The following is a 15932-nucleotide window of genomic DNA, read 5'->3' as shown; positions in this document are numbered from 1 at the left end:
GAGCGACTGAAAAAAAGCGCAGGTGACGCCTGTATATAAGAAGGGTAGAAGGACGGATCCTCAAAATTACAGACCAATATCTTTAACATCGGTTTGTTGCAGGATTCTCTAACATATTCTCAGTTCGAATATAATGAATTTCCTTAAGACAGAGAAGTTGTTGTCCATGCATCAGCACGGCTTTAGAATGCATCGCTCCTCGCGAAACGCAACTCGCCCTTTTTTCACATGATATCTTGCGAACCATGGATGAAGGGTATCAGACGGATGCCATATTCCTTGACTTCCGGAAAGCGTTTGACTCGGTGCCCCACTGCAAACTTCTAACTAAGGTACGAGCATATGGGATTGGTTCCCAGGTATGTGAGTGGCTCGAAGACTTCTTAAGTAATAGAACCCAGTACGTTGTCCTCGATGGTGAGCGTTCATCGGAGGTGAGGGTATCATCTGGGGTACCCTAGGGAAGTGTGGTAGGTCCGCTGTTGTTTTCTATCTACATAAATGATCTTTTGGATAGGGTAAATAGCAATGTGCGGCTGGTTGCTGATGATGCTGTGGTGTACGGGAAGGTGTCGTCGTTGAGTGACTGTAGGAGGATACAAGATGACTTGGACAGGATTTGTGATTGGTGTAAAGAATGGCAGCTAAATCTAAATATAGATGAATGTAAATTAATGCAGATGAATAGGAAAAAGAATCCTGTAATGTTTGAATACTCCATTAGTACTGTAGCGCTTGACACAGTCACGTCGATTAAATATTTGGGCGTAACATTGAAGGGCGATATGAAGTGGGACAAGCACGTAATGGCAATTGTGGGGAAGGCGGATAGTCGTCTTCGGTTCATTGGCAGAATTTTGGGAAGATGCGGTTCATCTGCAAAGGAGACCGCTTATAAAACGCTAATACGACATATTCTTGAGTACTGCTCGAGCGTTTGGGATCCATATCTGGTCGGATTGAGGGAGGACATAGAAGCAATTCAGAGGCGGGCTGCTAGATTTGTTACTGGTAGGTTTGATCATCACGCGAGTGTTACGAGAATGCTTCAGGAACTCGGGTGGGAGTCTCTAAAGGAAAGGAGGCGTTCTTTTCGTGAATCGCTACTGAGGAAATTTAGAGAACCAGCATTTGAGGCTGACTGCAGTACAATTTTACTGCCGCCAACTTATATTTCGCGGAAAGACCACAAAGATAAGACAAGAGAGATTAGGGCTCGTACAGAGGCATATAAGCAGTGATTTTTCTCTCGTTCTGTTTGGGAGTGGAACAGGGAGAGAAGAAGCTAGTTGTGGTTCGAGGTACCCTCCGCCACGCACCGTATGGTGGATTGGGGAGTATGTATGTAGATGTAGATGTAGATGTAACAAACGACGGTGACAAATTGACTAGAGCAGGTTTGAGAAGAAACTTGTTCCCTCGCACGTTACACTGCTGTGATACAGCTATCACCGCGGGCTGACAATTTCCTCTCCACGGCAACAGCGCTGTTTAGGGTCTAAATAGGATGATGGCTGCCACTTGCGTCCCTCCACAGGCACAAGGCCCCTCTGCGACACGGGGCTTGCACGTGCTGGGTGTTCGCGTGGGCGGCGCGTGGGATTACATCAGCAGATAAGTAATTCCAGCGTCCGTCTGCGACAACTACACCGCCTCTGCACGCACATGACCTACCTGCGAGGTGCACTTTCCGAATCCGGCACACAGTGCTTGCGCAGATATGGGGAGTTTTATCTACACAGAGACTGTAGCTCATCTCTAATCTGGAAAGAGGGTGTAACTGTTGACGAGAATTCGCCTTCAAGTCTAAATCTGTCAACTCCGATTTCAGTTTCCCGCAGTTCTAACTTTGATTTCAATAATATTGAAAGAAGCATCTTCAACGAACACAAACGGCTGATTCTTTTGGGAATCGTTTACCAGCTGAAGTAGTGTTATATGAAAGATAGCCCGGAAGTGAATAAATGGTAAACTTTTGTTTTTAATGGTGGACACTGAAAGTAAAACAAAAAGAGGTGAAATGATTGTGATAAGTACGGCCACAATGAAACTGTGTCAGAGCTATTACTACTGTTCAGTCGTGTGGGAGCACTGCGGCGAGGTGATAAGCACGTCTTGTTAAGAAGTACCGTTGGAGCGCCACTGTAAGAGGTACCTTAGAGGGCCGTTGATTGCACACACCATCTTGGAATGTAGGAGGTGTGATATGAGACTGTAAGATCGGGAAGGAGGATTGAATTTGACACAGCTTCCATCTCTCCTGCAGTGCTAACACCACTATTATTGGGATAATTTTCCGTCGTTGCTTGTATTTACTGACTCACTCTTTTTGTAACTACACGACAAGAACGCTCTTTTGTTATTTATTTCGAAACCGTTCAAGCAGGATATAGAAATAGATGGTGCAGGTTCAACACTTTCTCTTTCTTTGTCTCTCTCTCTCTCTCTCTCTCTCTCTCTCTCTCTCTCTCTCTCTCTCTCCTGTTAGAACACTAGCTTCTAACGACAGTGCGCGTAGGGAATTTTGATGTTTACAACACGTATTTTGTTTATTTCAAATAAAACTACAGTCTGATATTTTTTTACAACTGACAAATAGGTTTATCAGCACTCGCTGCTAGTCAAATTTTTTGACACTTTACTTAACTTTTACTACGCGACACACTTCGGGGTGTAAATCAGATCAACAGGCAATACAATGAGGTGACGTAACTCATGGGATAGCGATAGGCACATATGCAAATGGCAGTAGTACCGTGTACACAAAGTATAAATGGGCAGTGCATCAGCGCAGCTGTCATTTGTGCTTAGGTGACACATGTGGAAAGGTTTCCGATATGAATATGGCCGCACCACGGGAATAAGCAGACTCTGAAGGCGGAATAGTAGTTGCAGCTAGACGCAAGGAACATTCCATTTCGGAAATTGTTAGGGAATTCAGTATTCCGAGATCCACAGTGTCAAAAGCGTGCCGAGAATACCAAATTTCAGCCACTACCTCCCAGCATCGACAACGCAGTGGCCTACGGCATTCACTTAACGACCGAGAACAGCGGCGTTCGCGTAGCCGTAGAGTTTGTAATGTTGATGCATTAAGTTGTTCTCAAAACGGTGCTCATATTCGAGACAATGAAATCGGGTTAAAAGCTGTGAGCTATCTGGGGAAGTTAACCTTGCATTACTGAGCAGTTGTTTCACCAGGTATCCAGACTAGCTTACCAAATTCCCAACCAGACTAACATTAATTATAATCTTTTAATAGTCATCTTACGACAACCGGTGATATATATATAAAAAGAGAATTTAAATAAAAAGAAATAAATCAGTTTGTATTTGGACATTTATTTTAACATTGATCATAGTTCCGTTAAAATTTCGGCATATTAAACTTGATTCATAACTAAACTGGTGCCTTATTTAGGATTATGAAAATGTGAGTTTGTAATCTTACGGAACACATCATCAAATATGGAGCCAAGAGTGGGAGACTGCATACAACACTGCATTCATAAAATAACACACGAAGAACGTTGAAACATATGCAAGAGGAAATTAACCACAACCAACAGATTCAATTTTCACACAAAGAAGTTACGTTCGTAGCGCAATCCTGTCCGTCATGAAATTACCACACACTGGTATACTAAATTCATACTAACTCTCTGTGAAATCTTCCCGAAAAGAATAGCTGAGGGCTACTTTGATGATTACGCCACATGCTTCACGTGGTCAACTTGGTTTACACAAAGAGTGTAACTCCACAATAATTTTGATAATTAAATAAGTTACATCGAAACGCAATTTACAAAAGAAAAACCTCGAACTGGTCACTATCGTCTTACTACTAACCTGATGGGTCAAACAATTGTATAAGCACGTGGTACTGGTCTCACAAGTACACCCCACATGGGTTGAACATAAAGAAAAGTTGCTATGTTGAAAACTATTGTCAAGACGAGACGTTATAATCTCACACACATCCGCATTTAAGGTTGCTGATCTTAGTTAGAGTTACGGATCTTCAACGTGTGGTTCCACTTCACTCACAAAGTAGTGACAAAGCAACTACTGGAAGATATTCTGAACTTCACTCTCAAATTACACTGCGTTGCACTTTAAGATAACATGAGATATTTTAGATCTAAACCTGAAATAAAGGTGATTAAATTTTCATTTAGGCTGAACTTAAGAAATTCATTGTCCTACGGACTTAGCAGAGACGCGCTTAGCCGGAGATCTTAGCACTTCAGACGCTCGCCGCCGACAGACTGGCCTGGGCCCCTACCACGGTTGCTTCACAGATACAAACGGAAGTGACCAGAGAGGCAGCTTCCTATACCAACATGACAAGGGACGGACATGACCATACCAAGAATAGAAATCTCTTTGCTTTTAGAAAGCGTAGCTACCTGTTCCGACGTTGGTCCTACTGTTCTCTAGCAGACAAGCTTGTCTGCTACCATCAAGCATGCAACTAGAAATACATTTGCTCATTCATTCTTTCACACAGGAGGGAAGGGGGATGACAGTATCCTATCATATACAGTATATAAAAGAAAGCGGATGTAGGTTCTGTATGAGACTGTGTGACATGAATTACATATAAACTGTGTTTTAAAGTGTAGTAGTGTGACATATCGTTCTTGTTTATGTGTAAAAGTAACACGTTCCACTGCTCAGTCTCCTCCCAGATAGTCACAAACACCACAGTAAATTTAGAAGAGGAATTTATGCCGTAAATGACAACAGATTTAAGAAATAACATGAAAGGAATCCAACAGATACCTTTCATGTTGCAGTGCTGAAAGGCAAGAAACACTGTGTGAAATTACCGCAGAAACCAATGTGCGACCTACGACGAACGTATCCGTTAGGACAGTGCGGCGAAATTTGTTGTTAATGGGGCGGCAGCAAACAACCGACGCGTGTTCCTTTCCTGACAGCACCACTTCGCCTGCAGCGGGGGTCCCCTTGGCTCGTGACCATATCGATTGGAGCCTAGACCACTGGAATACCGTGACCTGGTCACATGAGTCCCCATTTCAGTTGGTGAGCTTGGGCCCAAGTTGTCAATGAGGCGCTGTGCAAGCTGGTAGTTGCTACAAAAGGTGTGAACTGTGTTTACATGGAACGGACTGCGTCCTCTGGTCCATCTGAACTGGTTATTGACTGGAGACGGATATGTTAGGCTACTTGGAGACTATTGTCAGTCATTCGTGGATTTGATGTTCCCAAACAACGATGTCATGTCATGGAGCGACAACTATTCGCGACTGGAAGAAGAACATTATGGTCAATTCGAGCGAACGATTTGGCCTTCCAGTTCGCCCGACATGAACCCCTTCGATCGTTTATGGGACATACAAGTATGGACGGCTATAGAGGCAGCACGGCTCAATATTTCTGCAGGCGACTTCCGACGACTTGTTGCGCCTATGCCACGTTGAGCTCCTGCACTACCTTGGCCAAAAGGAGGTTCAACACGACATTACTAGCTATAGGATGACTTTTGTCACCTAAGTATCAATGAAAATACAAAAAACACCGCCGCAAGCCGGTCCCAAGCCCGGGCCCATCTAAAAACAAGAGGATGGGGAAGTGTGGAGGGGGAGGAGTAACAACCTCGTAAAAAAACCAGGGTCCGTCCGGCTCCAGATGGTAGCACCCTGTCATAGGGCCCCTGCCTAGGGTTACTAGGTGAAACCCAGCCAACGGTCTCAATGGCGGAAGAGGAACAATTTCCCAACGGCAGAGAGAGCGGAAGAGCTAACTCCAGGGCTTACTACCTTGGTTTTAATTTCGGATTCGGGGCAACCCGATCCCCCAATTTATTATCCAACAATTACTGCAAAGCATGATGGGAACGTCGTCAAAGATAGACACTACTCCAAGAGGTAGACCGAATGGCAAATCCTCCGTTGTTCGTAGAAACAATGCAAAGGGGTCAAAGGATTTTGGAGGACCCCAACCAACATGTATGCAGCCCTCAACACTGAAATTTAAGAAAGCAACTATGTTTGCAACCCTAAATGTAAACTCTCTAATTAAAGTAGGAAAATTGAAATTATTGATTGAAAAGCTGAACCAGAAAGAAATTTTAATATGTGCATTACAAGAAACAAGGTTTTTAGATGAAACTGCTTTAGATTTTGAAAACTATCGTTTATTTAAAGGAAAACCAGGTAAAATCTTAATGAAACAAATGCCATACCTGGGAACAGCATTTCTGGTACATCACTCAATTTTAGATTCAGTTACTAACTTCTACTCGAGTTCTGAGAGACTATCCATTCTTGAGATTAAATGTAAAAACAAAGGATACTCTATAATCAACTGCCATGCACCCATAAACCAGGACAACAAAAATAACCCGGAGAAAGTTGAAGAATTTTGGGAGATACTTGAAATGGAACTGGATAGATGCTCAAAGAAGAACATAAAAATGTTAGTAGGCGATTTTAACGCACAAATAGGAAGGGAGAAAAAATACCATGGAACAGTAGGCCTCTTCCCAGGTCACAAAAGAACTTCAAAAAATGGAGAAAGGCTTATAGAGGTATGTAGGCATTTCAACTTGAAAATAATGACAACACATTTCAAAAAGCTGAGCCGAAAAACTAAACCATGGAGATCACCAAATCCACTTCTCGGAGAATTCCAAATTGACCATGTGGCTATCTCACTTCATTGTCAAGAAGAAATTCAAAACACTAAAGTGCTGAAAAGCCTTGATGTTGATTCAGACCACTATTTGACTACGATTAAATTCAGACCACTCCCATTTCGAAAAGAGAAGAAAACCTTTTACAAAATTCCAAAATATAACACAGAAACGTTAAAAAATGAAGAAATTAAACAACGGTTTCAAAGAGCATTGCACAAAGATAGCGATGGCATATCCACAATAAATAAGGAAGCGGGATGGGAGGAGATCAAAAACGAAATAGTTGAAATAGCAAAAGAAAATTGTCTCGTGAAAAGAGTAAGAAGACATCCATGGTGGGACAATGAATGTGATGAGAACCTGGAGAAGAGACAGAAATTGTGGCAGAAATGGAACTCCATAAAAGATCCTCAAGATCTTGACAATTTTAAAATCCAGAGAAGAGAAACAGCTAAGCTTTTCCGTAATAAAAAAAGAAGACAATTTCAGGATAACCTAGAACAGATTGAGGAAGACTTTAAAAGAAATAATTCTAGAGATTTCTACAAAACTTTTAGAAAACAGCTAACCAAATACCAATCCCCAAATTTATGTTTTAAAGATGAAGAGAACAAGCTAGGTTTGACAAACAAGACTAATTGTGAAATATTAGCAAAATATTTCGAGAATCTACTAAATTGTGAACCACCCAAAGATAAAATGAGTTTTGAAAACCACCGAAATACTAATACCGAGTCAAAACCTCCAGACGCTGAAGAAATAAAACACATAATACACAGTCTAAAAAACAATAAAGCCCCAGGTGAAGACTCCATAGTACCAGAAATCCTAAAAATAATGGATACCAACCTCCCACAAGTTTTGGAACATATGTTTAAGAAGATCTGGGACGAAGAAAGAATTCCTGAAGACTGGCAGTGTGCCCTGATACACCCACTACACAAAAAGGGGGATAAGATGAATGTTAATAATTATAGAGGGATCTCGCTACTACCAGTAGGATACAAAATTTTGTCAAGGAAATTACTTCAAATCGTGGAGCCAGTTCTGGATAAAAAAAATAGGTGAATATCAAGCAGGTTTTAGACAAGGTAGATCCTGTGTTGAACAAATATTTAACCTGAAAACACTAATTCGTTACAGAATCTCAAGAGGCCAGAGATTTGCAATAGTATTTGTAGATTTCAAAAAAGCATACGACTCGGTAGATAGAGAAACATTACTGAAAGTATTGGAAGAATTTGGGGTCGATACGAAAACAATTCAAATTATCAAACAGACGCTAACAAACAGTAAGGCCAAAGTTAAATTTATGGGTGAAATTTCAAGGAAGTTCGAAATTAAAACAGGTGTTACACAAGGTGATGATTTATCCCCAACCCTCTTCAACTGCTTACTGGAAAAGATATTGAGAATATGGAAAGAAGAACTCAAAGGCACCAAGAATGACATCAGAATTGGAACAAAAAAAGAAAAAATAGAAGTGGACTGTTTAGCTTTTGCAGACGATCTGGCAATAATTACAGAAAACGAAGAAATAGCTCAGAACTACCTGGAGAAACTACAAGAAGTTTCGGCCAGAGCTGGACTGCAGATTTCATTTGAAAAAACCGTGTATATGTCTAATCATAGAAATAACAAGAAAAATCTTATTACTAAATACGGCAATATTAAGAGAGTAGAAAAATTTAAGTATTTAGGTGAAATAATTCAAGTGAATGGTTTAGACAAGAGTGCAAACCAGGCGAGAGCAAGGAAAATGGAATTTGCTTTTCAAAAAACCAAAGACATATATAACAAAAAAAACATTTCGATTCAAGCTAAATTAAGACATTATAAAACTGTCATTAGACCAGAATGCCTGTATGCATCGGAATGCCTAACTCTTAACAAAAAGGGGGAAATAGAAAACATGGAAAAGAAAGAAAGGAAAATTTTGAGAAAAATATTAGGACCGAGAAAGATTGGAGAAGAGTACAAGCTAAAGAGTAATAAGGAAATATACAAAACTATTGAGAAAGTGAGTGAGGCAATGCGTAAACGCAGACTAACGTTTTATGGTCACCTGTCGAGGATGGATGGAAACAGACTAACAAGAAAAGTGTTTGAACATAGTAACAGGAACGAAAAAACCAACAATAAATGGATACAGATGGTGAAAAAGGATTTGGCCTATTTTAATGTCACCCGTGAGTCAATCAGGGACAGGGAAAAGTTTAGACAAATAGTGAACGAAATTAAGTGTTTTCCAGAAGAAACGAAACTAAAGAATAATAACGGAAATGGTCGGAAGAGCGGAGGAGGAACCACTCGAAAATGATGAGGAAATATTGGGAAGAGAGAAAAAAAGATCAAAAAGCCGGGCAAGTGAATTGTTGAACGTGGTCCAAAGATGGCCGAAATCGAAAGAAGAAGAAGAAGAAAATACAAAATCATTTTGCGTATTCGCATCAGTAAGTGTAGCGCCCTGGTGTGGTTCATTTGGCATATACTGCGAAAACTCTGGAGGGGAAATAGAAGCACATATTTGAGACAATGGCACTTCATATCAGCACTAGGGACGACACACTCCGTTTGTATCAATCTTGGATCTAACCTTGGGCAGCACTGCTCCTCTCCGGTCACTATAGCAGATTTTGTTACTGTTATCACTGCCTGGAGAGACGTTTAATTTCACCAGGAACCTATCAGTCACTATACAGGACGTCAGGGTGTACTTATGCAATGATGGCCCTCGCGCACTGACCACGAGGGGTGGTGAGCCAGCCAGCCAGCCTGGATGTGGTTTTTATGCGGTTTCCCTCATCCCGTTAGCGGAATACTGGGATGGTACCCACGTCCAGCATCAGGTACGCGCTACGCAAACATTTGGAAAGCATCTTCATGCTTGCACATCAGATTTACTGTAGACGCAGATAAATATGGTTCACAGATTCCGATGAAGAAGAGACTGACGACCACAGATGCTTAGTCTCTTCAAATCCAAATGGTTCAAATGGCTCTGAGCACTATGGGACTTAACTTCTGAGGTGATCAGTCCCCTAGAACTTAGAACTACTTAAACCTAACTAACCTAAGGACATCACACACATCCATGCCCAAGGCAGGATTCGAACCTGCGACCGTAGTGGTCGCGCGGTTCCAGACTGTAGCGCTTAGAACCGCTCGGCCACCCCGGCCGGCCTCTTCAAATCCACAATCACGATCATATCATCATCGTCACTATGATGGAAGATCAAAACAGAACTTTATTTGACTTCATCTTTGACGCTCACAGGTGGTAATACGTAATGCCTTCGTCGGTCGGGATACCTTTGGTGTTAGCAGTTAAGGCTGCGAGACAATTTTAAAAATCTTGCCAGTTGACACTTACTCTGTGTTTGGGTTTTATGTGAAACAGTCATTGAAATTACCATGACCGTAATTACGCTAAAGTAGTAGGAATACCGTTTTTAATATATGACCTTTTCTGTAACATAATTGACTAGAAATTAGCGATGGACTGTGCCCTTGAAACCCATCACTACTACGTTATTTAAAATTCCAGTCTGAAATTTATGTTAACGTACAGTAGGCGACATTTGCAGAAATCTTGCTGTTAAAAATACCAGACAGCAGTTCGCTCTCGAGTGAAGGCCACCTTTGTTCCGCTGCCTGTTTTATTTGCTCCTTGCCTGTTCCGTTCACAGTTATGATACTTCATAAATACTCTAGCTCATATGTCTCTGTCGTCTATGAATGCACGCTTTGTTGGAAGTGCAGAGAGGGACATTCTCACAGGGATATTTTTAAATTTGATCCTAGTGGCTATTCTGTGCACGCTTTGAGCTTCCCTGAAAACATTGCCCAGTGCGAAATGAAGACGTGCTCGTAGGGAATTAGTAGAAAAGACACCAAATGATATCAGTGACTTAGGGAGCATCTTTGAAAAAAATATGTCCAAAATTGTACGAATGAGAAAACAGTAGAGTAATTAGCAACATGACGATGAAATTGAAATTGATTTGAAATGTACGGCAAAAAATTTAACAACTTAATCAATGATGCTTTCAGATGAACCTTACAAAGTAAGAAAACAGACGCTTCTGAAACTTTATAAACTTTATAAGACACTGTACCATAATGTATGGAAGCGAAACCTGCATAACAATAAAAGAAGGATAGAGTACGAATGCGGAGGGTGGAAATGAGATTCCTCAGATATGTAACAGGATACATAGGACGAGATCGAAAGACAAATACAAAATCCACAGGTCGCCCCCGTGTACTCGTTCCACACGCGGATCACATTTAATTCGTGTAACACTCCTCGCCGCGCCAACTGAGAGTTAGCCATTCCTCATGTCTCTGTTTGGTATGTTTTTAGGCACCGCTTGAGTATCAAATCAACAGGATCAATTTCTACAACCCGCTTCATGATCCTGATAAACAGTAACCTAAATATTTTTGTGATTCGCTCGGGACGAGGACATGGCAGATGATTTCCTTTCATGTTTACTGTTCAGTGATGAGGCTGCGTTCTGTTTCAGAGGAAAAGCAAGCCACCAGAACAGAAAACAGGGAAGACAGAGAAATCACATAACATAGTGGAACATGGGAGACACTCTCCCAAGCCTCATGCATTTCAGGCCTTCTTCTTTCTTTCTTCTTTCACTAGTGCCTTGTCTCGCGGTTTTGCATGGTCGGCATGGTTAGGACGGATTGGGCAAGGTTAATGTTGACGGGTGGCAGGATGCCCGTTGTGCCGCCACCCCATACCCCCTGGGACAGAATTAGTGTACCCTAGCTGTCTGCATCTAGTGTAATCTATGGAATTGTGCGAACCTGTTCAGATGTCTGCGAGTCGTGTAACTGAGGCGGATCGTGGGGATCAGCCTGGTATTCACCTAGCGGGATGTGGAAAACCGCCTAAAAACCACATGCAGGCTGGCTGGCACACCGGCCGACGTCGGTAATCCGCCGGACGGATTCCATCAGGGGCCGGCGCGCCTACCTGGGTCCAGGAAGCACCGCATTAGCGCTCTCTGCTAACCTGGCGTGTTCATGCGTTTCGGGCTGCTTCCTGATAAAACATGTATAGCCAGGTCTTTCTCTGTGGAGAAGACAGTTACAGGAAGCATGTACCTGGATGTGTCAGAGATATAACTTTTACCGCAGGTACGAGAACATGCCGAAGATTTCATTTTTCAACAGGACGGAGCACCACCACCACCACCACCGCACTGTCATCAGCATATTATAAGAGCATTCCTTAATAATGAGCTGCCTCAACCACGGATCGGCCGTATGCGGCGTACGAATATCGCACTGCTTCACAGGCCTCCAAGGTCGCCTCATCTCGCGGTATGTGGTACGCTTTTGTGAGCTTTTATGAAAGACTTGTATGTGCCTACTTAAACAACTACTCTAGGTCACTGTAACGCCGCTTAGCAACAGGTGTGTATTCAGTAACTACAGAAAAGCTTGCAAAAGTATGGGGCGAGTTCAACTATCAATCAGGATAATTATCGTGCGTCCGGTGAAGGACCGTTGAACGTTTGTGAAAGGTAAATGAAAACTTTGACCCTGAACGCAATGGTAAAACTACTGCAATGTTTTATGCGCAGATATCTAATTGCAGTCCTAAGATACACCCAAGTTTCTACGTTGATTCGTGTAGAAAATAAAAGTTTTATTTTATTCATTAGCAATAGCTGGTGAAAGCCTGAGACTGGAAATGCAAATCAAAATGTGGATGTAATGTACCGACGAAATAAAAACTATGAAATGGATCTGTTAGAAAAATGGGATACATATTCCTACTACAAAAAATATGAAGTTAAAATGTTGAATGAAAAACTTCAGCCGCGCGGGATTAGCCGAACGGTCTGGGGAGCAGCAGTCACGGACTGTGAGGCTGGTCCCGGCGGAGGTTCGAGTCCTCCCTCGGGCATGGGTGTGTGTATTTGTCCTTAGGATAATTTAGGTTAAGTAGCGTGCAAGCTTAGGGACTGATGACTTTAGCAGCTAAGTCCCATAAGATTTCACAAACGTTTGAACATTTAAAAAAACTTCAGATGCTTCGACAATATCCGTAAATAAGCAAACGACATAGTGATACATTGTATCAAGTACCCGTGTAACAAATAAGTAAAAAATGGATTAGATTACGTACAGAAAGTGCGATCTGCAGACAAGCATACTGTACATATCTACTCTGTGGCAGTGTGTCTCTGTTGACAATAGTCAACACATCTTTGTGACTGTTTGTTGTTGCATGTTTTTTTAGCGTTTACTGTGAACCGTCAAGTGCGTGGGATGTATATCATGTGTGTGTTTAAGAATAAGAGGGCAACAAATTGGTTCAAATGGCTCTAAGCACTATGGGATTTAACATCTGAGGTCATCAGTCCCCTAGACTTAGAAACTACTTAAACCTAACTAACCTAAGGTCATCACACACATCCATGCCGGAGGCAGGATTCGAACCTGCGACTTAAGTGCCTAGAACAGCTCGGTCACAGCGGCCGGCTGACAGGGCAACAACAAAACCCAAGTAAATGTTATTTCCAAATTAGTCATTACCTCTAGAGTCAGATACATTAGTAAATACAAACCTGCGCCTCTCTATATTACAGTAACGGCAGCAGAATACTGCAGCAACGAACACACCGAAAACATCACGCCTGAAAATGGCATCGTTGTCGACAAAAGCACATGATGATGGGAATTATTTCGCGAAACGCAAAAAGCCTGATTGGTTGTAACACATGTCGCTTTGTAATGAACAGAACTGCAGAAGACATAGTCACTGAAATCGGATGAATCTTCCTGGAATACCATGTACGGAGCATCCGCTCGTTCTTTCGTAAATGCGGTATTGCAACAGCCATGGAAGTAGCGCCCCGTTCTCATTTGTGGAGCTGGTGAAATTGTCGCCGCCGCGGTGAAAGCAGGGCGTGAGGGTAGCGTCGGCTCTGGTGATGATAGTAGGCAGCGGCTCTGTGGCGACAGGCGACTTTCTGATGCAACCCCTGCGGACACTTGCGGCGCGGCGCTGGCAAACCTGCCCACCACCTGTTCGCGCGCTGACCGTGACAATAGCGCAAACAACGCGCCGGTGCGCCCGTCCGCTATCGCCACTGCCATTCCGCAAAGAGTTCGTTGATATTGAAACTATGTCACTCCTCACGCATTTACGTTTACATCTATAGTCCGCAACCCTCCTGACGGTGTGTGGCGGAGGGCTCCTCTGGCGACACTACCATTGCCCCCCCCCCCCTCCCCACTCTAGTCCTACTCTCTAATGGTGCGCGGGAAGAACTACTATCGACAAACTTCCGTATGAGCTCTCATTACTCTGATTTTCTTGTCATGGTCATTTCGCAAGACATAGGTGGGAGGGGGTAATACATTACGCGACTCATCTTCGAACGTACGCTCTCGGAATTTCATCAGCAAGTACATCGCCTGTCTTGCAGCGTTTACCAGTGGACTCTGATGAATTTCTCCGAAATTCTCTCGTGTTTACTAAACGATGGCAACGGCCTTGCCGCAGTGGATACACCGGTTCCCCTGAGATCACCGAAGTTAAGCGCTGTCGGGCGTCGTCGGCAAGTGGATGGGTGACCATGTGCTGTTGCCATTTTTCGGGATGCACTCAGCCTCGTGATGCCAATTGAGGAGCTACTCGACCGAATAGCAGCGGCTTCGGTCAAGAATACCATCATAGCGACCGGGAGTGCGATGTGCTGACCCCATACTCCTCCTATCTGCATCCTCCACTGAGGATGACACGGCGGTCGGATGGTCCCGGAAGGCCACTCGTGGCCTGAAGGCGGGGTGTTTACCAAACGATATCGTGACGAAACGTACCGTTCTTCGTCGGATCTTCTCTACCTTTTCTGTAATCCTACTTGGTAAGGGTATCAGACTAATAAACAAAACTCAAGTATCGATCGAACAAGTGTTCTACATACCACTTCTTTCGTGGCTGAATTTACATTTACTCCAGAGTTTGCCAATTAATCTCTGCGAGCCTGCTGCTTTTTCTACAGTTGGTTTTATGTGGTCATCCCACTTCAGGTGCTCTTGTATTTTAACTCTCTGACAATCTGAGCTTCCAGCAATATTCACAATCGTAATCGGTAGGAAAGTAACAGACTGTCGAGAAAGTATCGGAATCATACAAGTGTACTTGATTTAGTACTGCTTCCTGCGATCGGAGATTACATCGCACCAAAAATGTGACGTCACTCGCAGTGTATTTATTTCTATTGCGGCCATACGTCGTGATGACAATGACGAGGCTTGACGCGGCAAGTGCACCGATAACATTTAATACAGTGTAGCAAATACGATAGGGAAGTATGTGTTATTCTTGTTATGGTCTTCAGTCCGAAGAAAGCTTTGACGCAAATCTCCACGCTCTTCTATACGGCGCAAGTCTTTCTCTCTGCATAAACACCCAAAGTCGAACCTGCTTAATTTGTCCAGGCTCTGGTTTCCCTCTACGACTTTTACCTCTTGCACTTGCTTCCAGCCGGCCGGAGTGACCGAGCGGTTCTAGGCGCTACAGTCTGGAACCGCGCGACCGCTACGGTCACAGGTTCGAATCCTGCCTAGGGCATGGATGTGTGTGATGTCCTTAGTTCAGTTACGTTTAAGTAGTTCTAAGTTCTAGGGGACTGATGACCTCAGAAGTTAAGTCCCATAGTGCTCAGAGTCATTTGAACCATTTGAACTTGCTTCCAATACCAAACTGACGATTCCGTGATGCTTCAGGATATATCTTATAATCTGGTCCTTTCTTTTAGAAAATAGTGCCACAAATTTCTTTTCTCCCTAATTCGATTCAGTACATCCTCATTAGTTATTCGACGCATTTATCTTCAAAAAATGGCTCTGAGCACTATGGGACTTGAATTCTAAGTTCATCAGTCCCCTAGAACTTAGAACTACTTAAACCTAACTAAACTAAAGACATCACACACATCCATGCCCGAGGCAGGATTCGATCCTGCGAGCGTAGCTGTCGCGCGGTTCCAGACTATAGCGCCTAGAACTGCTCGGCCACTCCGGCCGGCCATTTATCTTCACTGAGGTGACAAAAGTCATGGGATTGCGAATGCACATATACAGATGGCGATAATATCGCGTACACATAACACAAAAGACCAGTGCATTGGCGGCGCTGTCATTTGTACTCAGCTGATACATGTGAAAAAGTGCCCGACGTCATTACGGCCGCACGATGGAAATTAACAGGCTTTGAACGCGGAATGGTATT

This window comes from Schistocerca serialis, chromosome 1 (assembly GCF_023864345.2).
Source record: "Schistocerca serialis cubense isolate TAMUIC-IGC-003099 chromosome 1, iqSchSeri2.2, whole genome shotgun sequence".
Lineage (NCBI taxonomy): Eukaryota > Metazoa > Arthropoda > Insecta > Orthoptera > Acrididae > Schistocerca > Schistocerca serialis.
This window is presented reverse-complemented; position numbering follows the sequence as displayed.